The sequence below is a fragment of the Ranitomeya variabilis genome, chromosome 2 (genome assembly GCF_051348905.1).
Source record: "Ranitomeya variabilis isolate aRanVar5 chromosome 2, aRanVar5.hap1, whole genome shotgun sequence".
Taxonomy (NCBI): domain Eukaryota; kingdom Metazoa; phylum Chordata; class Amphibia; order Anura; family Dendrobatidae; genus Ranitomeya; species Ranitomeya variabilis.
Window position 1 is genome coordinate 498424190 of NC_135233.1, and position 25124 is coordinate 498449313.

The following is a 25124-nucleotide window of genomic DNA, read 5'->3' on the forward strand; positions in this document are numbered from 1 at the left end:
GTAAATTGCTTTTCTACACTTCAGATTTGCTAACTTCACCCATTATATTGGCGCTTATTCCCCATTTATCATTTCTCTTACGGCTACTATTATATAAAAAATCTACCATTTTACACAATGGCAATTGCGAAAAGAAACATGGTTCACGTGTCCATAAGGAGCATTATGACTACCACAGATTCTCCTATGCCTGAACTCTGCCAATCTCCCACATCTCATTTCCAACTTACAAGGGCCACTTAAATGCATTAGTGCATGAAGCATACACTGCCGAGAAACTTTACACTGTTTTCCACATCAGCTCAGTGGACAGTTCTCATGCACCATTGATATGTTTTGTGTTTGCTCAGTTTGGCCTCAAGCTAGGTCCAAAACAAGAAAATTCCAAGAAGTTTGAGGCACCATAGAGTATTCATTGTATAAAACTTGACTTTTATTCCATAGCAATGTTTTGGCCATATCTGGGTTATTTCAAGCCTGGAGAATACAGCTATAGTGCAATACAGTGAAAATTGCAAATATGCCATTTTAGTGCCCAATACATAGGGTCCGTCCGGCTTTTGCTTCAGTAGACATGTGCTGCATTGATTGTTAAAAGGGTAGTCCAGGACCTAACAACTGATGACTCATCTCAATTAGAGATGAGCAAATTTGTTCGGATTCGGTCCCAAATACGATCGGTATCGAATATTGTTTTTGCAATATTCGTCGAACACAGTTGGACGTCATTAGTGTTAATGAGGATAGAAATTTCCGAATATGTTTGGCACTGATCATTAAACATACATTCAGCATGAATAGTTTTCGAATATGGCACAAATATGTCAAAATCAGAATCAGGGACAAAAAACGAACAAATTCGCTCATCTCTAATCTCAATATAAGATTTGTGGGGGTTCAAAATTCTCACGATCAGCTGAAACAGCTCTAGCAATGGCTCGAACTAAGGCTTGGTCCACACTGCACTTGTGGACACTGTTAGGTGCATACACTCAAGAGCTATGCGCCCTTTAGTGTGGCCTATCAAGATAGATCCACCACCCTTTGGGACCCACTATAAAGAGAGGTATATCGCATGGTATACATGTTTTTGCAATGTTCCCCTGTATAGAAAAGTTCAATCTACATCTTTCAACCAGCCCGACCAAGTCATCTGCATTCCGGAGATCAACCTGAGCAAACCAAGTCTGTATTTTGACTACCAGCTTGCCTCTGATTTTGTGTCGGACCTCTTGCTATCAACCCCCTGTGATGACCTTTCTTGCTTCATGCTTCCAGCCTACTCCACCAGGCGGCAGCTGACACTGTGGCTCTAGCCACGGGTTCCTGTGTAAGTCCAGATCCATATACAATGGTTAAAGGGTGAAGGCCAGGAAAACCCCTTGGCTGTGGTAAACAGAATTTCTTGCGCTATGTCTATCTTTGGAAGCTTTATTAAAAGCTGCCAGGCTTCAACAAACAGTACTATTATGACACTCAGAGCAGTTCATCATTCTTCATAGCATTTATTTGAGATTGAGCTGTTCAATCTACCGGGTAGGAAGGAGTTTGTTTGCTGCCCTTTATCATAAAAGCATGAACATTTTGGTCATCCAAGGGTTAATTTAATCCATTTAAAAGATGTAAGCAAAGTTTCCTTGATCATAGACACCCCTATCAAACCCTATAGATGCACGTGTTTAGAAAAGCATGCTAATTGTACTCAGTGTGTTCTTTTGCATATAATTACTGTAGATAAACATTTATGTCCTTTTTATTCTGAACGTTCTATGACAGGCTTGGCAGCAGTTTCTGAAATGTAAGTGGGGGGTGTGGAAAGCCATTCGCTGCTTAATGATCTCTGAAGAAATTCTGGTGGATGTTTTTAGCTGCTTTTCAACAGTCTCAAATAATTCCAGGTGTCGGACATAAAAAAAGGGGTATCATTATATTCCCACTTATGCACTGTGCATGCTACTTTCCTTTCATTTGTCTCTTTTATGAGAGCTGGTGGAGTGGTGCACGGTTTAAGCACAGCATAGGGAAAATTACATGTGATGGTAAAGTGAAGCAATGGTATTATGTGCAGGTGTTAAAATTAGTTAATATTTAAATATGTTCTTTATCTGGGACAGATAAGAAAAATATTTGGAACTGGCGCATATTAAAATGATTGATTTTTGCTAAGAAACTGTAATATGGATGATGTAATCACAACGTCCCTCATCCATTGTGGTGTAAAAAAAATAATTTAATTAAATATGCTTGTCAGAGATGGACTCATTGGTAGATTCTGTCTGATTGCAGGTTTAACCCCTTAATGACCACCAACAAGTCGTTTTACTGCTCTGCGATGTAAGAGACTAGCATCCCCCGACGAGTGACTATCCTGTATCTGTGAGCTGTACACTATAGCTAACAACTTGTTGCATCATCCATGATCAGTGTTGGCACCGACCATGGACGTTTAACCTCTTAGATGCTGCTGTCAATAGTGACTACAGCATCTAAATGGTTAACAGAATTCTGGGGGCTCCCTCTTTAACCCCATTGGCACCCTGGGATCTTAATCGTGTGGAATTGTGTGGTCCTGATGTTTGCCCTGGCAGTTCATGGCCAAATAACGGACTTAGCATCTGCAAAGCAATTTTAAATAAGTGGAGGGGTGCAGTTTTTAAAATGGTGTCACTTTTGAGGTTTCCAATATATAGGACCCCCAAAATCAATTAAAAACTGAACAGGACCCTATAAAAAATAAGTTTTGTAAATTTCCTTAAACAAATGAAAAATTACTGCCAGATTATTAAACCTTCTAAAATGTGAAGAAAAGAAAATAATATTTTACAAATGGTGCTGATGTAAAGCAGGCATGTGGGAAATGGTATGCATTAATGCTTTTGTGTGGTTTGACTATCTGGATTAAGGGGATAATCATTCAAAGTTTGAAAATTGCTAATTTTGTAAAATTTGTAAATATTTTAAATATTTTTATAAATAAGCACAATACATATCAACTTAACTTTACTATTATCATAAAGTATAATGTGTCACGAAAAAAAACAAACTCAAAATCAATTGGATATGGTAAAGCATTTCAGAGTTATTACTACATAAAGTGACACGTCAGATTTGAAATAAATTGGCCCTTTCACAATCCTTATGATGCTGTTTAGCGATGAGCGGATCAGGCAAAATTCGTAGAGAAGGTATTAGAGAAGGTATTATCTGTGAATTTAATGACCATTTTCAAGACCCCAGAGTATAACAAAAAATAAAAAAATACTTATTCCGAGTTCTCCGGCCTATTATGCTCTCTCCTGTTCTCTGTCCAGTCATCCGTGCCTCCGTCGTGTCACTTCTTTGGCCCAGTGTTCACTCTAAGCCTGGCATCTGCTAGCGACTGAAAGCCCTGGTCTAGAGTGAATACCAAGGCTGGCCCTACTCACATGCGTAGTGACCTCCTGGGCTTGCAGCCGGAAGCCGAGACCCAGTGTTCACTCTAGGCCAGAACTTCTGGCCACAAGTCGTCCTGTAACATGTGCAGTGATCTGTGGGACCTGCTAACGACTGAAAGCCCTGGTCTAGAGTGAATACCAAGGCTGGCCCTGGAGATAACTCATATGCGCAGTGACCTCCTGTGCCTGCAGCTGGAAGCCGCGACCCAGTGTTCACTCTAGGCAAAAACTTCTGGCCACAAGTCGGCCCTGTAACATGTGCAGTGAACTGTGGGACCTCCTAGCGACTGAAAGCCCTGGTCTAGAGTGAATGCCAAGGCTGGAGATCCAGTGTGACAGAGGCATGGAAGACAATAGTAGGCAGGGAGCAGTGGAGGGAGGAGAAAGTGTTTTTTTTTTCCTTTTCTTTTTAATCTTTTGTTGGGCCTCTTCTCTTCAGCTGTATGTATTACCAGAATGCTATTTAAAAAAAAAATGAAGAAAAATTCAATTTTCACTTGCATTAATTCACCCATCTTGAATGCTGTTCCTCATATTACTTTTTTGAACAGTCATTGTGCTGACAGAGTCCTTTAAACACTTCAGTCTTTTATGGACTGACTTTAATGGTTGGAATGTCTAAAGTTCACACCTATGAGTTCATGCAAAGGTTAATAGGATCAGCTCCTGTGTAGTCAGATCTCAGCCGTTGCTGTGTTGCAGTCACAGTATATTGTATTTTTGGCTGTTCTACAGAATCTGTTCCCTGTCCTCTTGCAGAAATCACACTCTCATAGCTTGACTGCAAGAAGGACATTTTAGGCACATTTGGGCTGTAGGGTATTTCTCTCCTTGATTAGGACAGATTAAAAAATATAGAATATAAATATCAAACTGTTTTTCTCTATACAGATGACTTTTTATGTGAATACAGTTGCTTGTATTTAAAATGTAATTAAAGTGCCCCCCAGACCTGCCGTATTCCCAATACAGAGAGACGCAGCGCCACAAAACACGGTACGGTTGCCGAGGTAACCACATGCCCTGTACTATTTCTATTAGTAGGACCCATGCACACTACTCGCTGGTCACATCAATTGGTTGCCTTGGCAACATTGCCGACCAGTGTGCAGTGGTATCAGATCAAGCAGGAAGAGAAGTCTGTCAGTACATGTAGTATCCTTACATAGCCGCCAAACATGGCCATAATATTACTGAGCCCAATGCTTCCCACGCCCAAGTGTTGGCACCTTGATGTCAATGTAAGCCCGCAAGGACAGGGTCCTCGCCCCTCTGTATCAGTCTGTCATTGTTAGTTTGTTTACTGTAAGTGATATCTGTAACTTGTATGTAACCCCTTCTCATGTACAGCACCATGGAATCAATGGTGCTATATAAATAAATTATAATAATAATAATAATAATGTGATAATTGCACAGTGATGTACTAATGTTATACAGTTGTAGCGCCCCCACTGCCGCAGGGCCGAGGGGTAGCCGGTACCGGGCCTCTGAGTCTCTGCTCTGGGGTTGTCACGGTGGCTAGGCCCGGTCCGTGACCCTGCTGAGGGGCGTACAGTGATAGATATGATCGATAGTGGTGGTGGTGCGGTGCAGTAAGTAACGAGGACACCAAGTTGCAGTCTCTTTACCTCTTTACTGAAGATCTCTGGGTCCTCAGTCCGGAATACGGTTCACCAGGCTGCGCAAGTCCGGCCGGTCCAATGGCACCTCCAGAGTTCTACTTGCAGGTGGAAATCTGTGCCTTCCTGTTAGCGCTATGTGTTGTGGTCCTCCCCTGCTGTGCTTACGGGATAGTCCCCACAACTGTTGTGTCTGTTTCTTGTGTTCCCTCACAACTCGATTAGATGATGTCCTGCTAATCTTCCGTCCCTCCCTGATGTTACGGTTAGGACGGCACCCGTATGACAGGTAGGCTCGGAGCTCTTCCGGGACCTGTTGTGAATTTGCTTTTTGCTCCCTCTAGTGGTTACTAGTTTTTTGACTCTGGTTTTTCTGTCATTCCTTTTATCCGCACCTGGGTCGTTAGTTAGGGGTGTTGCTATATAAGCTCCCTGGACCTTCAGTTCTATGCCTGGCAACGTAGTTATCAGAGCTAGTCTGCTGTGCTCTTGTCTACTGATCCTGGTTCCAGTTATATCAGCTAAGTCTGCCTTTTGCTTTTTGCTATTTGTTTTGGTTTTGTATTTTTGTCCAGCTTGTTCCAAATCTATATCCTGACCTTTGCTGGAAGCTCTAGGGGGGCTGGTGTTCTCCCCCCGGACCGTTAGACGGTTCGGGGGTTCTTGAATTTCCAGTGTGGATTTTGATAGGGTTTTTGTTGACCATATAAGTTACCTTTCTTTATTCTGCTATTAGTAAGCGGGCCTCTCTGTGCTAAACCTGGTTCATTTCTGTGTTTGTCATTTCCTCTTACCTCACCGTCATTATTTGTGGGGGGCTTCTATCCAGCTTTGGGGTCCCCTTCTCTGGAGGCAAGAAAGGTCTTTGTTTTCCTCTACTAGGGGTAGCTAGATTCTCCGGCTGGCGCGTGTCATCTAAAATCAACGTAGGAATGATCCCCGGCTACTTCTAGTGTTGGCGTTAGGAGTAGATATATGGTCAACCCAGTTACCACTGCCCTATGAGCTGGATTTTTGTATTTTGCAGACTTCCACGTTCCTCTGAGACCCTCGCCATTGGGGTCATAACAGTTTGCCAGGCCCGTATTAAATGTTTAATGCATTGCAGAAGAGGGATTATAAGAAAGAAGATTCTGAGTTTTTTTTTTTTTTCTTTTTCCCCTTTACCTCAGAGTGGCTATGCTTGCTGCAGACATGAATGTCCAGACCTTGATTACAAGTGTGGACCAGCTGGCTACTCGTGTGCAGGGCATACAAGATTATGTTATCAGAAATCCTAGGTCAGAACCTAAAATACCGATTCCTGAACTGTTTTCCGGAGACAGGTTTAAGTTTAGGAATTTCGTGAATAATTGTAAATTGTTTTTGTCCCTGAGACCCTGTTCATCTGGAGATTCTGCTCAGCAAGTAAAAATTGTTATTTCGTTCTTACGGGGCGACCCTCAGGATTGGGCTTTTTCGCTGGCGCCAGGAGATCCGGCATTGGCTGATCTTGATGCGTTTTTTCTGGCGCTCGGTTTACTTTATGAGGAACCCAATCTTGAGATTCAGGCAGAAAAGGCCTTGCTGGCTATGTCTCAGGGGCAGGACGAGGCTGAAGTGTATTGCCAAAAATTTCGGAAATGGTCCGTGCTGACACATTGGAACGAGTGTGCACTGGCCGCTAATTTTAGAAATGGCCTTTCTGAAGCCATTAAGAATGTTATGGTGGGTTTTCCCATTCCCACAGGTCTGAATGATACTATGGCACTGGCTATTCAAATTGACCGGCGGTTGCGGGAGCGCAAAACCGCAAATTCCCTCATGGTGTTGTCTGAACAGACACCTAATTCGGTGCAATGTGATAGAAAAACCGCAAATTCCCTCATGGTGTTGTCTGAACAGACACCTGATTTAATGCAATGTGATAGAATCCTGACTAGAAATGAGCGGAAAATTCATAGACGCCGGAATGGCTTGTGCTACTACTGTGGTGATTCTACACATGTTATCTCAGCATGCTCTAAACGTATAGCTAAGGTTGTTAGTCCTGTCACCGTTGGTAATTTGCAACCTAAATTTATTCTGTCTGTAACTTTGATTTGCTCACTGTCATCTTATCCTGTCATGGCGTTTGTAGATTCAGGTGCTGCCCTGAGTCTCATGGATCTCTCATTTGCTAAGCGCTGTGGTTTTACTCTTGAACCATTAGAAAATCCTATTCCTCTTAGGGGTATTGATGCTACACCATTGGCAGCAAATAAACCGCAGTATTGGACACAGGTTACCATGTGCATGACTCCTGAACACCGCGAGGTGATACGTTTCCTGGTTTTACATAAAATGCATGATTTGGTTGTTTTAGGGCTGCCATGGTTACAGACCCATAATCCAGTCCTGGACTGGAAGGCTATGTCAGTCTCAAGTTGGGGCTGTCGTGGTATTCATGGGGATTCCCTGCCTGTGTCTATTGCTTCCTCTACGCCTTCAGAAGTTCCGGAGTATTTGTCTGATTATCAGGATGTCTTCAGTGAGTCTGAGTCCAGTGCACTGCCTCCTCATAGGGACTGTGACTGTGCTATAGATTTGATCCCAGGCAGTAAATTTCCTAAGGGAAGACTGTTTAATCTGTCGGTACCTGAACATACCGCTATGCGTTCATATATCAAGGAGTCTCTGGAGAAAGGACATATTCGTCCGTCTTCTTCCCCTCTTGGTGCGGGATTTTTTTTTGTGGCAAAAAAGGACGGATCTTTGAGACCTTGTATTGATTATCGGCTTTTAAATAAGATCACTGTCAAGTTTCAGTATCCTTTACCGCTGTTGTCTGACTTGTTTGCCCGGATTAAGGGTGCCAAGTGGTTCACCAAGATAGACCTTCGTGGTGCGTACAACCTTGTGCGCATTAAGCAAGGTGATGAATGGAAAACCGCATTCAATACGCCCAAAGGTCATTTTGAGTACTTGGTGATGCCTTTTGGGCTCTCCAATGCGCCTTCAGTTTTTCAGTCCTTTATGCATGACATTTTCCGGAAGTATCTGGATAAATTTTTGATTGTTTATCTGGATGATATTTTGGTTTTTTCTGATAATTGGGATTCGCATGTGGAGCAGGTCAGGTTGGTCTTTAAAATTTTGCGTGAAAATTCTTTGTTTGTCAAGGGCTCAAAGTGTCTATTTGGTGTACAGAAGGTTCCCTTTTTGGGGTTCATTTTTTCCCCTTCTGCTGTGGAGATGGACCCAGTCAAGGTCCGAGCTATTCTTGATTGGACTCAGCCCTCGTCAGTTAAGAGTCTTCAGAAGTTCTTGGGCTTCGCTAACTTCTACCGTCGTTTTATCGCTAATTTTTCTAGCATTGTGAAACCTTTGACGGATATGACCAAGAAGGGCTCCGATGTAGCTAACTGGGCTCCTGCTGCCGTGGAGGCTTTCCAGGAGTTGAAACGCCGGTTTACTTCGGCGCCTGTTTTGTGCCAGCCTGACGTCTCACTTCCCTTTCAGGTTGAGGTGGATGCTTCGGAGATTGGGGCAGGGGCCGTTTTGTCACAGAGAGGCCCTGGTTGCTCTGTTATGAAACCTTGTGCCTTTTTCTCTAGGAAGTTTTCGCCTGCCGAGCGAAATTATGATGTGGGCAATCGGGAGTTGTTGGCCATGAAATGGGCATTTGAGGAGTGGCGTCATTGGCTCGAGGGTGCTAAGCATCGTGTGGTGGTCTTGACTGATCACAAAAATCTGATGTATCTCGAGTCTGCTAAACGCCTTAATCCGAGACAGGCCCGCTGGTCATTGTTTTTCTCCCGCTTTGATTTTGTTGTCTCGTATTTACCAGGTTCAAAGAATGTGAAGGCCGATGCTCTTTCTAGGAGCTTTGTGCCTGATGCTCCTGGAGTCGCTGATCCTGTTGGTATTCTTAAAGATGGAGTTATCTTGTCAGCTATTTCTCCGGATCTGCGACGTGTGTTGCAGAGATTTCAGGCTGATAGGCCTGAGTCTTGTCCACCTGACAGACTGTTTGTCCCGGATAAGTGGACCAGCAGAGTCATTTCCGAGGTTCATTCCTCGGTGTTGGCAGGTCACCCGGGAATTTTTGGCACCAGAGATCTGGTGGCCAGGTCCTTTTGGTGGCCTTCCTTGTCAAGGGATGTGCGGTCATTTGTGCAGTCCTGTGGGACTTGTGCTCGAGCTAAGCCTTGCTGTTCTCGTGCCAGCGGTTTGCTCTTGCCCTTGCCTGTCCCGAAGAGACCTTGGACACATATCTCCATGGATTTCATTTCTGATCTTCCGCTATCTCAGGGCATGTCCGTTATCTGGGTGATATGTGATCGCTTTTCCAAGATGGTCCATTTGGTTCCTTTGCCTAAGCTGCCTTCCTCTTCCGATCTGGTTCCTGTGTTTTTTCAGAACGTGGTTCGTTTGCACGGCATCCCTGAGAATATTGTGTCAGACAGAGGATCCCAGTTCGTTTCCAGGTTCTGGCGATCCTTTTGTAGTAGGATGGGCATTGATTTGTCGTTTTCGTCTGCTTTCCATCCTCAGACTAATGGACAGACGGAGCGAACTAATCAGACTTTGGAGGCTTATTTGAGGTGTTTTGTCTCTGCTGATCAGGACGATTGGGTGACATTCTTGCCGTTGGCTGAGTTTGCCCTTAATAATCGGGCTAGTTCCGCCACCTTGGTTTCGCCTTTTTTCTGCAACTCTGGTTTCCATCCTCGTTTTTCTTCGGGTCATGTGGAGCCTTCTGACTGTCCTGGGGTAGATTCTGTGGTGGATAGGTTGCAGCAGATCTGGAATCATGTGGTGGACAACTTGAAGTTGTCACAGGAGAAGGCTCAGCGCTTTGCCAACCGCCGCCGCGGTGTGGGTCCCCGACTACGCGTTGGGGATTTGGTATGGCTTTCTTCCCGCTTTGTTCCTATGAAGGTCTCCTCTCCCAAATTTAAACCTCGTTTTATTGGGCCTTACAAGATATTGGAAATCCTTAATCCTGTATCTTTTCGTCTGGATCTTCCTGTGTCGTTTGCTATTCACAATGTATTTCATAGGTCCTTGTTGCGGCGGTACATTGTGCCTGTAGTTCCTTCTGCTGAGCCTCCTGCTCCGGTGTTGGTTGAGGGCGAGTTGGAGTACGTGGTGGAGAAGATCTTGGATTCTCGCCTCTCCAGGCGGAGGCTTCAGTACCTGGTCAAGTGGAAGGGCTATGGTCAGGAGGATAATTCCTGGGTGGTCGCCTCTGATGTTCATGCGGCCGATTTAGTTCGTGCCTTTCATGCCGCTCATCCTGATTGCCCTGGTGGTCGTGGTGAGGGTTCGGTGACCCCTCACTAAGGGGGGGGTACTGTTGTGAATTTGCTTTTTGCTCCCTCTAGTGGTTACTAGTTTTTTGACTCTGGTTTTTCTGTCATTCCTTTTATCCGCACCTGGGTCGTTAGTTAGGGGTGTTGCTATATAAGCTCCCTGGACCTTCAGTTCTATGCCTGGCAACGTAGTTATCAGAGCTAGTCTGCTGTGCTCTTGTCTACTGATCCTGGTTCCAGTTATATCAGCTAAGTCTGCCTTTTGCTTTTTGCTATTTGTTTTGGTTTTGTATTTTTGTCCAGCTTGTTCCAAATCTATATCCTGACCTTTGCTGGAAGCTCTAGGGGGGCTGGTGTTCTCCCCCCGGACCGTTAGACGGTTCGGGGGTTCTTGAATTTCCAGTGTGGATTTTGATAGGGTTTTTGTTGACCATATAAGTTACCTTTCTTTATTCTGCTATTAGTAAGCGGGCCTCTCTGTGCTAAACCTGGTTCATTTCTGTGTTTGTCATTTCCTCTTACCTCACCGTCATTATTTGTGGGGGGCTTCTATCCAGCTTTGGGGTCCCCTTCTCTGGAGGCAAGAAAGGTCTTTGTTTTCCTCTACTAGGGGTAGCTAGATTCTCCGGCTGGCGCGTGTCATCTAGAATCAACGTAGGAATGATCCCCGGCTACTTCTAGTGTTGGCGTTAGGAGTAGATATATGGTCAACCCAGTTACCACTGCCCTATGAGCTGGATTTTTGTATTCTGCAGACTTCCACGTTCCTCTGAGACCCTCGCCATTGGGGTCATAACAGGGACCCTAGAGTCGCCCCTCTCCACAGGTTGCCCCCTATGTCTTCGTAGGTGATTTAGGTGAGACAGCCCGCCTATGACTGACTGTCCTGCCGTTGGTTTGAAGTATTGCTTGAAGCTAGATTTATGAATACTTCCTCGGCATTCCGGCCGCCGGTTGTGCGCCTCAGTAGGATGTTGCCTCGGTCTCACAGCACGACTCCTACTGGTATTCTCCTTCTTGCTTTGATCTCGTTTCTCACTCAGCACAATCTATCTCGCTTCCAATCCCTCCTTGGGCACCGCCGCTATGCTGAGCAGGCACAGTCCCGTTACGTTCTCTCAAGTTGCCAGGCCTCTGTCAGGATCCCACCCCTGACAGGTACCCTACCGAATCTTCTCCCACAACACCCTCTGCCACAAGGTGTTGCCTGGTTCCAACCCAGTCAGCTTTCTGTTCTAACTTCCTGCCTGACCCCCAGTTTTACCAGTATGTGAGGAGTGGCCTAATGAATAGAACCCTTAGCTCCCCCTGGAGGCCCGACTGTGAAATGTATTGGTGTCTGTGATACCTGGTCAGATGAACTCCTTCAGTGCCATCAGACATACCATAGCTCCCCTTAGTGGCGGAGCCACAGTACTGCAACGACCAGGACTCTGGGGCGCTGCACTCCCCCCCGGTTAAATCCAGTACTCCTGGACTGGGAAGAAAACAACAATACAGGTTAGCAAAAAGACATACAATTTTGAAAATGCAATAACAATAAGTAAGCCTGAACAGAGCTTCCCTTTATGGGAGGTGAGGACACTTGAACGTTACAAACATGGTTAAACATTATAAATTACAGGCTATAAATAACTCCTGTTACCCAACTGGGTATTCTACTTAGTGCAAACTTTTGAATATTAAGTTAACATTGCCTTTAAGGACGTATACTCCCTATCCACTAAAGACTTTACTTATAAAACATTATAATATTAATTAACTCTTTCTCTTTCATTCTCCTTCGTTATATCTGCAGGACCGCCTGTCCTAACTGCTCCAGGCCTACTGCCTCTCCTTTCTTTACAGGACCGCCCCTTTCAGCCCGGGCCTTCTGCCTTTTCAACTACTATACACAGTATAGAACATAACATTTACTTTCAGTTTGAAATCACTGAGCCATCCTTACATAGCTCCCAAGAGGACTCACTGACTAACCCCGTACGGGTTCACTCTCTGTCCTCATTTTTCTTTCAACATTATCAATCATTTCTTGCAATCAGCTGGTTGGATACATATAACTTTTACATGTAGGCATCATCATCACTTTTCTTTTTGTCAAGACATTATTGCTATCTATCTGTCTTAAAGCAATACCATTCTTTAAGTGCAACAAGTGAACATCCCCTTTAAGAGGGGACCAAGTCTTTATGAGGTAGCACATCTTCTCAAGCTACCAGTCCATACTCAGCAAAGGCTCCGGTGCGGTATCTTCACAAAGAGTCCTTCTTCAAGTAAAACCAGTAGGGAGCACCTTTAACAAGGTGCAAACTATTTACAAGCAGTTTGTATCATGCACTGTTCATGATTGCGGCAGTTCTTGTTAACGAAGAAGAGAATAGAAAATAACCAAAAACAATAGGGATCCCGGGTCAACAAAGGGATTTCTTTAAGAGTTAACCCTAGACGGGTTTAGCAACAAAATCAGGAAACAAACAATTTAAAGAACTATGTACATGTTCAGAGTTTTAAGATCTTACTTAAACCAATCAGGGGGCAGCACCGGCGGAGACAACCCCTTAGGATATTGCCCGCCGCTTGGCACTGCGTAGGGTGGAGTACCGTCCCATCTAGGGGTTTGTGTACCCACTGTCTTCGGTGCTGGAGCAGCAGAGGCACCACCCACCTGAGGAGTCACCTCCTTGGCCACGATGGTGGTTGAGGTGACGATGCTGCACGTTGTGGCCTTGACCATAGTGCACGTTGGAGTGACCTCGGTGGTCCTGGTAGTGATCAGGGGCTGGCCACATGGGGGCACCTTTGCTACAGGGGTCAGCTTCACTGGCACCTTAATCGGGGGCATCACAGGGTTCTGCCTGTTGTGGACGTTCAGGGCAAACCACCCCTTTTCCCCAAAGTGCCTGGTGTAACTAACCTCGTCCCCCGGGTAGAGATCCCGGCCTGGGTGGCCCTCTCTGAGGTGCGACTCAACATCCCTCCGGTTCACAAACACCTTCGCGTACAGACCCGGCTCCTTGATGAAGCCCCAGCCTCCGCGGAGCTTGAAGGTGGTGATGATGCCCTGCCTGCGCGGGGCCTGGTGAGCGGTGGGGTCTTTGCGGCCCCGGTCCTTGACCGCCAAGTCTTTCTGATGATAGGCCTCCAGCCCAGCCTGGTACTCCTTTTCCTTCTCCTTCCACTGCTGTTCCAGCTGGGCCTGGTATTCCTCCCAGCTCAGGGCCTGCACCATCTCCCCTTCCCGTGTCTTCACCCCGGGGAACCCCATGAGGTCGGATCCTGGGTTCACCCAGCGGTATACCGTGCGCTCCGCACGGGTCTCACATGACAGGGTGGTTGGCGCGATCGGGGCCTTCAGGCGGTGTTCCATGCCCGTGGCCTCCTCCCAGGGTAACAGGCGTTGGAGTCTATGGGTCCCAGGGAGAGGGGGTGCCGCAACAGGGCCTATTAACAAGTCTTCCGCCGGCGGGACAGGGTCGACGGACTCACCAGCCGATGCAGGCTTCTCCTCCGCGGTGGGTTCCGCTAACGGTGTCGGCGAGGGCCTCAGCAACAACTCCGGTAGCGGTACAGGATCCGTTGTCAGGGGACTTCCTTCCGGCGCTACCTGGTGCGGAGCCTGGGCTCCCGTGTTCAGCTGAAGGAGCTGGTGAATCAGGTCTCCCATCTCAGCCTGCAAAAGATCAGCGTTGTCTGTGGAGTAGCGGCTGCAGTACTCATCCGGGTAGTTGGGGGAAACTTCTGCTTCCGTCCCACATTCGGGTTCTGAGCTGCTGGCCATGGCGTCCTCCACGTGAGTCGCTTCCTGGTTCTTTTCCCGCTCTCTCCTTCGTGGGCGGTTTCGTTTTCTCTGTCTCTGCCCCCCATTGAGGATTAGGAGGCGGATTTCTGCTGCTGACGGACACGTCCTCACGGTGCAGAAATATTTAGACTGGGCGGCCATTGTCTTTCGCGCTCTTCAGCTTGTCCACGCCCACTTCACGCCCCTCTTCTTCTCCTGCGCTGTAATGGCGGCGGATTTTGGCGGTAAATGGCGCGGCACAGTCTTTGCAATAAATCACAGTCCAAGCACAATAAATCACAGTTCCAAGGCACACATGACCTGATTCTTCAGGCTTAAGTAGATCCTGTTCGTGACGCCAAGTTGTAGTGCCCCCACTGCCGCAGGGCCGAGGGGTACCCGGTACCGGGCCTCTGAGTCTCTGCTCTGGGGTTGTCACGGTGGCTAGGCCCGGTCCGTGACCCTGCTGAGGGGCGTACAGTGATAGATATGATCGATAGTGGTGGTGGTGCGGTGCAGTAAATAACGAGGACACCAAGTTGCAGTCTCTTTACCTCTTTACTGAAGATCTCTGGGTCCTCAGTCCGGAATACGGTTCACCAGGCTGCGCAAGTCCGGCCGGTCCAATGGCACCTCCAGAGTTCTACTTGCAGGTGGAAATCTGTGCCTTCCTGTTAGCGCTATGTGTTGTGGTCCTCCCCTGCTGTGCTTACGGGATAGTCCCCACAACTGTTGTGTCTGTTTCTCGTGTTCCCTCACAACTCGATTAGATGATGTCCTGCTAATCTTCTGTCCCTCCCTGATGTTACGGTTAGGACGGCACCCGTATGACGGGTAGGCTCGGAGCTCTTCCGGGACCCTAGAGTCGCCCCTCTCCACAGGTTGCCCCCTATGTCTTCGTAGGTGATTTAGGTGAGACAGCCCGCCTATGACTGACTGTCCTGCCGTTGGTTTGAAGTATTGCTTGAAGCTAGATTTATGAATACTTCCTCGGCGTTCCGGCCGCCGGTTGTGCGCCTCAGTAGGATGTTGCCTCGGTCTCACAGCACGACTCCTACTGGTATTCTCCTTCTTGCTTTGATCTCGTTTCTCACTCAGCACAATCTATCTCGCTTCCAATCCCTCCTTGGGCACCGCCGCTATGCTGAGCAGGCACGGTCCCGTTACGTTCTCTCAAGTTGCCAGGCCTCTGTCAGGATCCCACCCCTGACAGGGACCCTACCGAATCTTCTCCCACAACACCCTCTGCCACAAGGTGTTGCCTGGTTCCAACCCAGTCAGCTTTCTGTTCTAACTTCCTGCCTGACCCCCAGTTTTACCAGTATGTGAGGAGTGGCCTAATGAATAGAACCCTTAGCTCCCCCTGGAGGCCCGACTGTGAAATGTATTGGTGTCTGTGATACCTGGTCAGATGAACTCCTTCAGTGCCATCAGACGTACCATAGCTCCCCTTAGTGGCGGAGCCACAGTACTGCAACGACCAGGACTCTGGGGAGCTGCACAGAGATATTTCACTATAGAAAATATCAACCTCTAGATTGTCATAGAGTCATTATAAAACAAGATAATTAGGTCTGAAGGAAAACAAAGTGAATGACTGTAAGATCCTGGGGAAAGAATATGAAAATAGTCAGGAATTCTGGAATCTGTCAGCAGGTTTTTACTATGCAATCTTTAGACAGCGTGAGGTAGGGTTACAACACTGATTTGTGTCACAGTGTGCTGTTATTTCTATACAATGAGATTATCACTGCCTGGACTACAGCTCACGTGCTTCCTTGTCCAGCTTCACCCCCAGTGCTGATTAGCAGCTCATTATCAATATGCAATATACAAAGAGAGCTGTAGTGGGGGCGGGGCAGCTTCCTCAGCTCTGTACATGATACATATAAAAACTCTTCATCACAACTGGTGCACCCAGTAAACGAATGAGATCGCAGGAACCAGGATCTCTTTTCTTACATTATGCTGCTCTCCAATAGGGTACCAAAAACCTACTGACCAATTCCGTTTAACTTCTTTGGGTCGCTACAACTATGTATATACCAAACTATATTATTTATTATTAAACTACCATATTATTATTATTGTAGTGGTTAAAAAATTCTGAACTTTTTGTAGAAAAAAATCTATTTTTTGTCTCAAGTTTCAGAGATCCATAATTTATTTATTTATTTATTTTTTATTGATGGGCATGTGTGTAGGCTTATTTTTTAAATGATGGGCTTTAGCTTTCGAGGAAATTCTGAAATTTTACCAGGCTCCCATTTTACTTTACTAAGGGGAACCTTTCATCTCAGCTAATGCAATTTACCAGGAGCTATAGGATTAATCAGGTAAATAGCGCTACAATGCTTCCTGACTGGCTTAAGGCTCTTGCTGTTGTCGGATTTTCTCCGACGAGTGCTATCTGGTTTTCAAATTCATGTCCAATTTTTATTTTTTGGGGGGATTGAGTGGTCTGTGAACAAAAGTCAGAGACACTTCCATTTTTTTTATTTGAGTATCAGATCAAAATCGGCAATACAAGTCTATGGGTCCATGGATAAAATTGGACCGCACTCAGAGGCATTCGATTCTCATGGGCTGTAAAAACTGGAGAACGTGGATAAAGTTTTGGCTTTTTTTTCACTCCACATCCAAGAAAATCTGATGCTACTCTGATCAAACTCTGATCAGAATATTTAGACCATTTTTCTCAGACATTGGTGGTATAAACCTACCCTTAGGCTACACTCACACATTCAGTATTTGCTCAGTATTTTACATCAGTAATTGTAAGCAAAACCAGGAGTGGGTGATAAATGCAGAAGTGGTGCATATGTTTCTATTATACTTTTCCCCTGTTCCACTCCTGGTTTTGGCTTACAATCACTGATGTCAAATATGGACCAAATACTGAATTTGTAAACCTGGCCTTAATGAAAGTGCTGTAATCAGGAGAATATGAGCATATTTATAACTGGGAACCCCCGGCTTTCAGTCATATTGTGTGCAGGGAGTGTCTCCATTCATCGCTCACTGCACAAGCTCACTCTCCCAGTAGTTGCACTTTCAATAAAATGGCCGGGCAGCATTGTAATGCTACTTATAGATATAGAGTTAATAAGGTAAATAGCATTACAATGCTTCCTGGACACCTTAATGAAAGTGCAGCTACAGGGAGGAAATGTACTTCTTTCTTCCTGGGAGCTGCTACTTTCAGTCATGGAGCCGTGCCGAAGTGGTAACGGTCACTATCCTATGAGCGGCGGCTGTAAGCATGCTCGCTCTTCCAGTATCTGCACTTGTCAGGAGGCAGCATTGTAATGTTCTTTACCTGCAGATTAATCCTATATTTGCAGGTAAATTGTGTTTTCAGAGGTGACAGGTTCCCTTTAATACATTCCAGTAGATACAGTAGTAAATAAAATATGAAGACAAATGTGCAGGAATGCATTAAGTTGTAGGCTAATGTGTAACATTATATCTAAGGATCCCGGATAAATTGCTACACTACACTTATGTGTCAATACTAAGGTTAATAGCGCATGCTACATCTAGGAGTTTCACCAGACTCTATTATCTTTAATTATTATAGCAATATGACTTACTTTAAAACAATGTAATAGGAATCATTATAAACTGATTGGATTAAATGAGGCACTGGAGTGGAGAATGGTTATGTCAACTCTCTATTTGTTGATGCTGACATTGCCTGTGATAATTTCTCTTAGACTAGATTGGATTTATTGATTTTTGAATCTCGCCTCTTCGACAGCGAACCCACCAACTCCCTTAATCCGCAGAAGCCACAGTTCATTTCATCCTTTGTCTGGTAAGCAGGATCCATACAAAGTGACAGAAATATTACCACTCTGGACAATTATTTATTATTTTTTCAGCCATTTGTGTCTTATCTGCTAATTAATTTCCAGTGAAATGTCTGTGACCATATATTACCATCTGAAGGATCATATTGAATGTGTCTGACTAATATAGTGCACAATTTTCTCGAAAAGAGAAGAGTTTTTTTCTGATTTATTTTTCTCTTTTTGCACTTGGCTTAGATTTTTTTTAAAAAAATAGTCAGACAGTTAAATTGATTCTCAAATGATTCTTTATAAATAAGCATGGAACAAAGTTTACAGGCTTAAACCTAAAAAAATGGTCTTTTGTTTGAATATATCCTTGTCTTCCCCACATAAGTAGTTTGTCAAAGACTAGTAAGACATTTCATTTCTCATCTGTCATTCCCATAGTTTATAAGGACATCAGGGAAGGTACACCCTGTCAGGGCTAGCGGAACGCACCAAATAATAAGATAGATAGAATAAGGTGCGTTCGCAGCCCGAGATCCACCGTGCAGAGATGGAACCTGCTGCTGAGTAATGACGGACTATATGGCGGTAAAAAATGGATTCACACATGGGTTAACTTCACCCAGTATGAAGAAAGAGAAACCTGTTGCGTCACAGGGCCGCGGTGCCGCACAAAAGAGCGCAAGCAGGGAGTCGCAGAACTCTACCCCTAGACTTGGGATTAGAGTTCATCTAGACCTATAGTGCTCCACACCGCAACTGGGGTGTCAGAGTGAATGAAATAATAATAATTATTTAGATGCACGAGAGTGCGTGCGGTGCCGCTCTGGCGGATGCCACTAACCACCCAGGCTTGGGTAAGGAAAGCGCTGTGAAATCGCACGGCGCCGCACTGGCGGTCACAGCAATTTAACGCTGTTTTGTGTGTCACATGCTGATAGCTAAGTCTGGCGCTAGATAGCAATCATCCACCTTACAGGAGCAGTCATACACAAGGGAGGGGATAATTAATGAATGACTTTCACACGTCAACACACACACATTTACAAGTGTACACTAGCGCATGGCCGAGCAGCCATGCAAACCTTTTATAGCGGCAGTGCTACAAGACTTTCAAGATGGTCCAAGATGGAACCGCAACAGTACCTGAGCATGTGACCCTCGACCTCCAATGGGAGGTCGTCCCATGGGCATGCTCAGTATGGGAAAAGCAGGACTTAGTCCCAGAAAGATCTCACTGCTGATCAGTGCTGGCTACAAAGGCAGAGCCTGGAAGGACAGTAGTAATTAGTCACCCAGTATCAGCCTGAGCTAGACGCTGGGACTGACTCTCCGCTGAGCAGGCTCCACTGCAGCTGAAGAAGAATGGGAGACTGCAGCGGAGATGGCTCGAGATTCCCCCTGTGCAGAGGTGGGAACTCGACACCTAACACCCCTTTATGAACAAGAGAGGTGAGCTCCAGGTATCGGTGGTGGACCTGTTTTGCCCATTTAGTATTTGGAGGAAAATTCAGTTGGGTGGTCTCTAAGTAAGCAAATTTGTGAACTAGAGTTGAGCTAAATGTTTTACAGGACCCTGGTCCAGGAGCCACATCAATTATTTGTGGCCATCAGACCAAAGCCCTGAAAACGTCATAATTACTTAGTGTCATCCTGCCACCAGAAATAGGAGTTGAAACTCCTGAGTCCCAATGTAAAATAGGGTGCACCGGGGCTGAAGTTCGCATCCAGGTTCTTCACGCTACAGGAAAATGGGGATCTTGGCTCCGTGTGTGTGCTTTTACCTACTGCAGACCGCATGCTACCTCTTGACATGGCAGTCCAGGACCCGATGAGGTAGAGATTAACGAGGGAGACCAAGTTCCAAAAATAAACTTATCTTTACTGAGCATACTGGTAAATAGTATACACATTAGATAGCAAGGACAACACTTTAAGAATACATCTTCTGCACAATCCAAAAAGGAACTTCACCATAACACGTGGCAGTACTTTACTTCTATTACATGTTACATTATTCTAGCAAACCATTATGGAAATCTCCATCTTTCATTTGTGTGAGGACCTCACTGGCTGCAGATTACTCACCATTCTCAAAGTCCATTAAATGTGGGCTATGCCTCTGTATCCGCAATTCCCCATGGGAAAACACGTGTCCCAGCCTGGCCATCTTCTCCTCTATGACCCTCAGGTCTCCCTACACTTTTGCTTATCTAGTATAGATAACATTTGCTGTAGACCCCCTTGCCAAAGATAATAAATCATTTTGCCACTTAGTCCTTGTTTCCTTCAGAACATGTTATCCCAAGTATGGCTTCCTCTTTTGGCACACAACACCTTTTCCAATGCAGGTCTGCTAACATTAGGTCGGTAGATCCTTCTTGTTTCTCTATCTGCCTAACAAGAACTGAGTCCATTTTGCCCACATAACTCCTGCCACATTGTCTGGCCGAAATAGTTAACCCTGTCTGTATCTAACCAAATGTTTCAGGCCACAAACCAGATAAAACAACATTCAAAACAGAGCAGTGCTTTATATAAACATATGATCTTCAAGAGAGGGTGTTCACAGCTTCTTTACTCCTTTACTAAGGCATCTACCTCCCATATGCCATTTGTAATACTGTTGTCTACTGTGAGTCCCCTCAAGCAGAGGCATATTTTTTTATTGAGGTTGCAACTACAGTGTGAGCTTGCTCCTGAGTTACAGAGGGGTGCAAACAAGCCATTTCTCTTTAGCTATAGGATGATGGCAGCAAATTGAAAATTTTCACCAGATGAGGAAAAATCTAGCTATGACTTTGGCACAAGGATTTGAGTATGACTTCTTCAACTGAACCCCCCAGCACCAGAGTGTTCCTGCCTCCCTCTCTTCATGAATGGATCTATACCTTCAGAATGTGAAGATCTAGTTTCAGTTAATCAAGGACGAATGAAGCAGAGATGAACATTTATTATTATTATTATTATTATTTATTGTTATAGCGCCATTTATTCCATGGCGCTTTACAAGTGAGGAGGGGTATACATAATAAAAACAAGTACAATAATCTTGAACAATACAAGTCATAATAGGTACAGTAGGAGAGAGGACCCTGCCCGCGAAGGCTCACAATCTACAAGGGATGGGATTTACCATATTTACAGGCTTTACAAACATTATACGTTTCCATATTTTTATTTTTAAGCAAAGAATTGTAGGAAAGCTAGTTTAATTACTTGGATAAATGAGGTGGGGGCTCTAATGAGCTTCTCCTCCTACTTGGGTTTGAATGGAAATCCACACCGCTGACAGCCTGGGGTCATAATAACTCAATGTAAAGGAAGTTAAGTCATGGGATTGCTAAAAATATATGCAGCAGATTCTTGTGCTTCTCAGACAGATCATAAGCACAGTATTGTTTTTATCTGAAATTATTTAGATTGGACCAAGTGATTTATTGAACAATTTAATATAATTTGCCATTTTGGAAAACCATTAACAAGAATAGCTTAACAATTTTCCTTGCTTCTCTTTACTTTACTTTTTATGTTATTAAATCCAGAACATGGACAGTTTTCTTGTATAAGTAGATTGTACATTATAGAATTATTGGTTTCTATTGTGTCTAATTACATTCTTTGGCGATTTCAAGCTCGATCATGTTTTAACCAGTCAAAACAAGAACCACAGGCGCTTATGCAATGGTTGTAAATGTGAGGCTTTAATCAGATTGAAAAAAGTCCAAAACACTAGTGACAGAGGATTTTCAAGTGTGCTTTTTATATACACACTGTATCTTAGATTGAAAATCCTACTAGTTTATATATATACAGTATATATATATATATATATATATATATATACAGTTAGGTCCATATATATTTGGACAGAGACAACCTTTTTCTAATTTTGGTTATAGACATTACCACAATGAATTTTAAACAAAACAATTCAGATGCAGTTGAAGTTCAGACTTTCAGCTTTCATTTGAGGGTATCCACATTAAAATTGGATGTAGGGTTTAGGAGCTTCCGCTCCTTAACATGTGCCACCCTGTTTTTAAAGGGACCAAAAGTAATTGGACAATTGACTCCAAGGCTATTTCATGGACAGGTGTGGGCAATCCCTTCATTATGTCATTCTGAATTAAGCAGATAAAAGGCCTGGAGTTGATTTGAGGTGTGGTGCTTGCATTTGGAAGGTTTTGCTGTGAAGTAAACATGCGGTCAAAGGAGCTCTCCATGCAGGTGAAACAAGCCATCCTTAAGCTGCGAAAACAGAAAAAAACCCATCTGAAAAATTGCTACAATATTAGGAGTGGCAAAATGTACAGTTTGGTACATCCTGAGAAAGAAAGAAAGCACTGGTGAACTCATCAATGCAAAAAGACCTGGGTGCCCACGGAAGACAACAGCGGTGGATGATCGCAGAATAATCTCCATGGTGAAGAGAAACCCCTTCACAACAGCCAACCAAGTGAACAGCACTCTCCAGGAGGTCGGCGTATCAATATCCAAATCTACCATAAAGAGAAGACTGCATGAAAGTAAATACAGAGGGTTCACTGCACGGTGCAAGCCACTCATAAGCATCAAGAATAAAAAGGCTATACTGGACTTTGCTAAAAAACATCTAGAAAAGCCAGCACAGTTCTGGAAGAACATTCTTTGGACAGATGAAACCAAGATCAACCTCTACCAGAATGATGGAAAGAGAAAAGTATGGCGAAGGCGTGGTACAACTCATGATCCAAAGCATACCACATCATCTGTAAAACACGGCGGAGGCAGTGTGATGGCTTGGGCATGCATGGCTGCCAGTGGCACTGGGTCACTAGTGTTTATTGATGATGTGACACAGGACAGAAGCAGCCGAATGAATTCTGAGGTATTCAGAGCCATACTGTGTGCTCAGATCCAGCCAAATGCAGCCAAACTGGTTGGTTGTCGTTTCATACTACAGATGGACAATGACCCAAAATATAAAGCCAAAGCAACTCAGGAGTTTATTAAAGCAAAGAAGTGGAATATTCTTGAATGGCCAAGTCAGTCACCTGATCTCAACCCAATTGAGCATGCATTTCACTTGTTAAAGACTAAACTTCAGACAGAAAGGCCCATAAACAAACAGCAACTGAAAACCACTGCAGTGAAGGCCTGGCAGAGCATCAAAAAGGAGGAAACACAGCGTCTGGTGATGTCCATGAGTTCAAGACTTCAGGCAGTCATTGCCAACAAAGGATTTTCAACCAAGTACTAGAAATGAACATTTTATTTACAATTATTTAATCTGTCCAATTACTTTTGGTCCCTTTAAAAACAGGGTGGCACATATTAAGGAGCTGAAACTCCTAAACCCTTCATCCAATTTTAATGTGGATACCCTCAAATGAAAGCTGAAAGTCTGAACTTCAACTGCATCTGAATCGTTTTGTTTAAAATTTATTGTGGTAATGTCTAGAACCAAAATTAGAATAATGTTGTCTCTGTCCAAATATATATGGACCTAACTGTATATATATATATATTTATACATATATATATATATATATATATATATATATATATATATATATATATATATATATATATATATATATATATATATCTACAGTGCCTACAAGTAGTATTCAACCCCCTGCAGATTTAGCAGGTTTACACATTTGGAATTAACTTGGCATTGTGACATTTGGACTGTAGATCAGCCTGGAAGTGTGAAATGCACTGCAGCAAAAAAGAATGTTATTTCTTTGTTTATTTTTTTTTTAAATTGGGAAAAGTCTTTTCAGAGGGTCATTTATTATTCAACCCCTCAACCCACCAGAATTCTGTTTGGTTCCCCTAAAGTATTAAGAAGTAGTTCAGGCACAAAGAACAATGAGCTTCACATGTTTGGATTAATTATCTCTTTTTCCAGCCTTTTCTGACTCTTTAAGACCCTCCCCAAACTTGTGAACAGCACTCAAACATGGTCAACATGGGAAAGACAAAGGAGCATTCCAAGGCCATCAGAGACAAGATCGTGGAGGGTCACAAGGCTGGCAAGGGGTACAAAACCCTTTCCAAGGAGTTGTGCCTACCTGTCTCCACTGTTGGGAGCATCATCCGGAAGTGGAAGGCTTATGGAACTACTGTTAGCCTTCCACGGCCTGGACAGCCTTTGAAAGTTTCCTCCCGTGCCGAGGCCAGGCTTGTCCGAAGAGTCAAGGCTAACCCAAGGACAACAAGGAAGGAGCTCCGGGAAGATCTCATGGCAGTGGGGACATTGGTTTCAGTCAATACCATAAGTAACGTACTCCACCGCAATGGTCTCCGTTCCAGACGAGCCCGTAAGGTACCTTTACTTTCAAAGCGTCATGTCAAGGCTCATCTACAGTTTGCTCATGATCACTTGGAGGACTCTGAGACTGACTGGTTCAAGGTTCTCTGGTCTGATGAGACCAAGATCGAGATCTTTGGTGCCAACCACACACGTGACGTTTGGAGACTGGATGGCACTGCATACGACCCCAAGAATACCATCCCTACAGTCAAGCATGGTGGTGGCAGCATCATGCTGTGGGGCTGTTTCTCAGCCAAGGGGCCTGGCCATCTGGTCCAAGGATCTTAAGATGGGTCGTCATTTCATCTTCCAACAAGACAACGACCCAAAGCACACAGCCAAGAAAACCAAGGCCTGGTTCAAGAGGCAAAAAATCAAGGTGTTGCAGTGGCCTAGTCAGTCTCCTGACCTTAACCCATTTGAAAACTTGTGGAAGGAGCTCAAGATTAAAGTCCACATGAGACACCCAAAGAACCTAGATAACTTGGAGAAGATCTGCATGGAGGAGTGGGCCAAGATAACTCCAGAGACCTGTGCCGGCCTGATCAGGTCTTATAAAAGATGATTATTAGCTGTAATTGCAAACAAAGGTTATTCCACAAAATATTAAACCTAGGGGTTGAATAATAATTGACCCACACTTTTATGTTTAAAATTTATAAAAATTTAACTGAGCAACAAAACTTTTTGGTTTGTAAGATTTATGCATCTGTTAATAAATCCTGCTCTTGTTTGAAGTTTGAAGGCTCTAACTTATTTGCATCTTAATAAACCTGCTAAATCTGCAGGGGGTTGAATACTACTTTTAGGCACTGTATATATATATATATATATATATATATATATATATATATATATACAGAATTTGGAGGAGGCACACCATTTAAGTGAAAAAAGCTTCTATTTAATG

The 25124-nt window shown here is 44.3% G+C and overlaps 1 long non-coding RNA gene across 5 annotated transcripts in view; it reads left to right on the top strand.

Moving 5' to 3' along the window:
* The window catches only part of LOC143809668 (uncharacterized), a 181421-nt gene that overhangs the window by 127988 nt on the left and 28309 nt on the right, over window positions 1–25124 (top strand). For 3 of the 5 annotated variants that reach the window (XR_013222373.1, XR_013222374.1, XR_013222376.1), the window contains exons 1-2: window positions 4551–4675; window positions 17827–17927. This is a non-coding gene — a long non-coding RNA (uncharacterized LOC143809668). Of the gene's footprint in view, window positions 1–4550; window positions 4676–17826; window positions 17928–25124 lie in introns of those variants that run through there. The other 2 variants (XR_013222377.1, XR_013222375.1) reach the window with 1 other exon arrangement.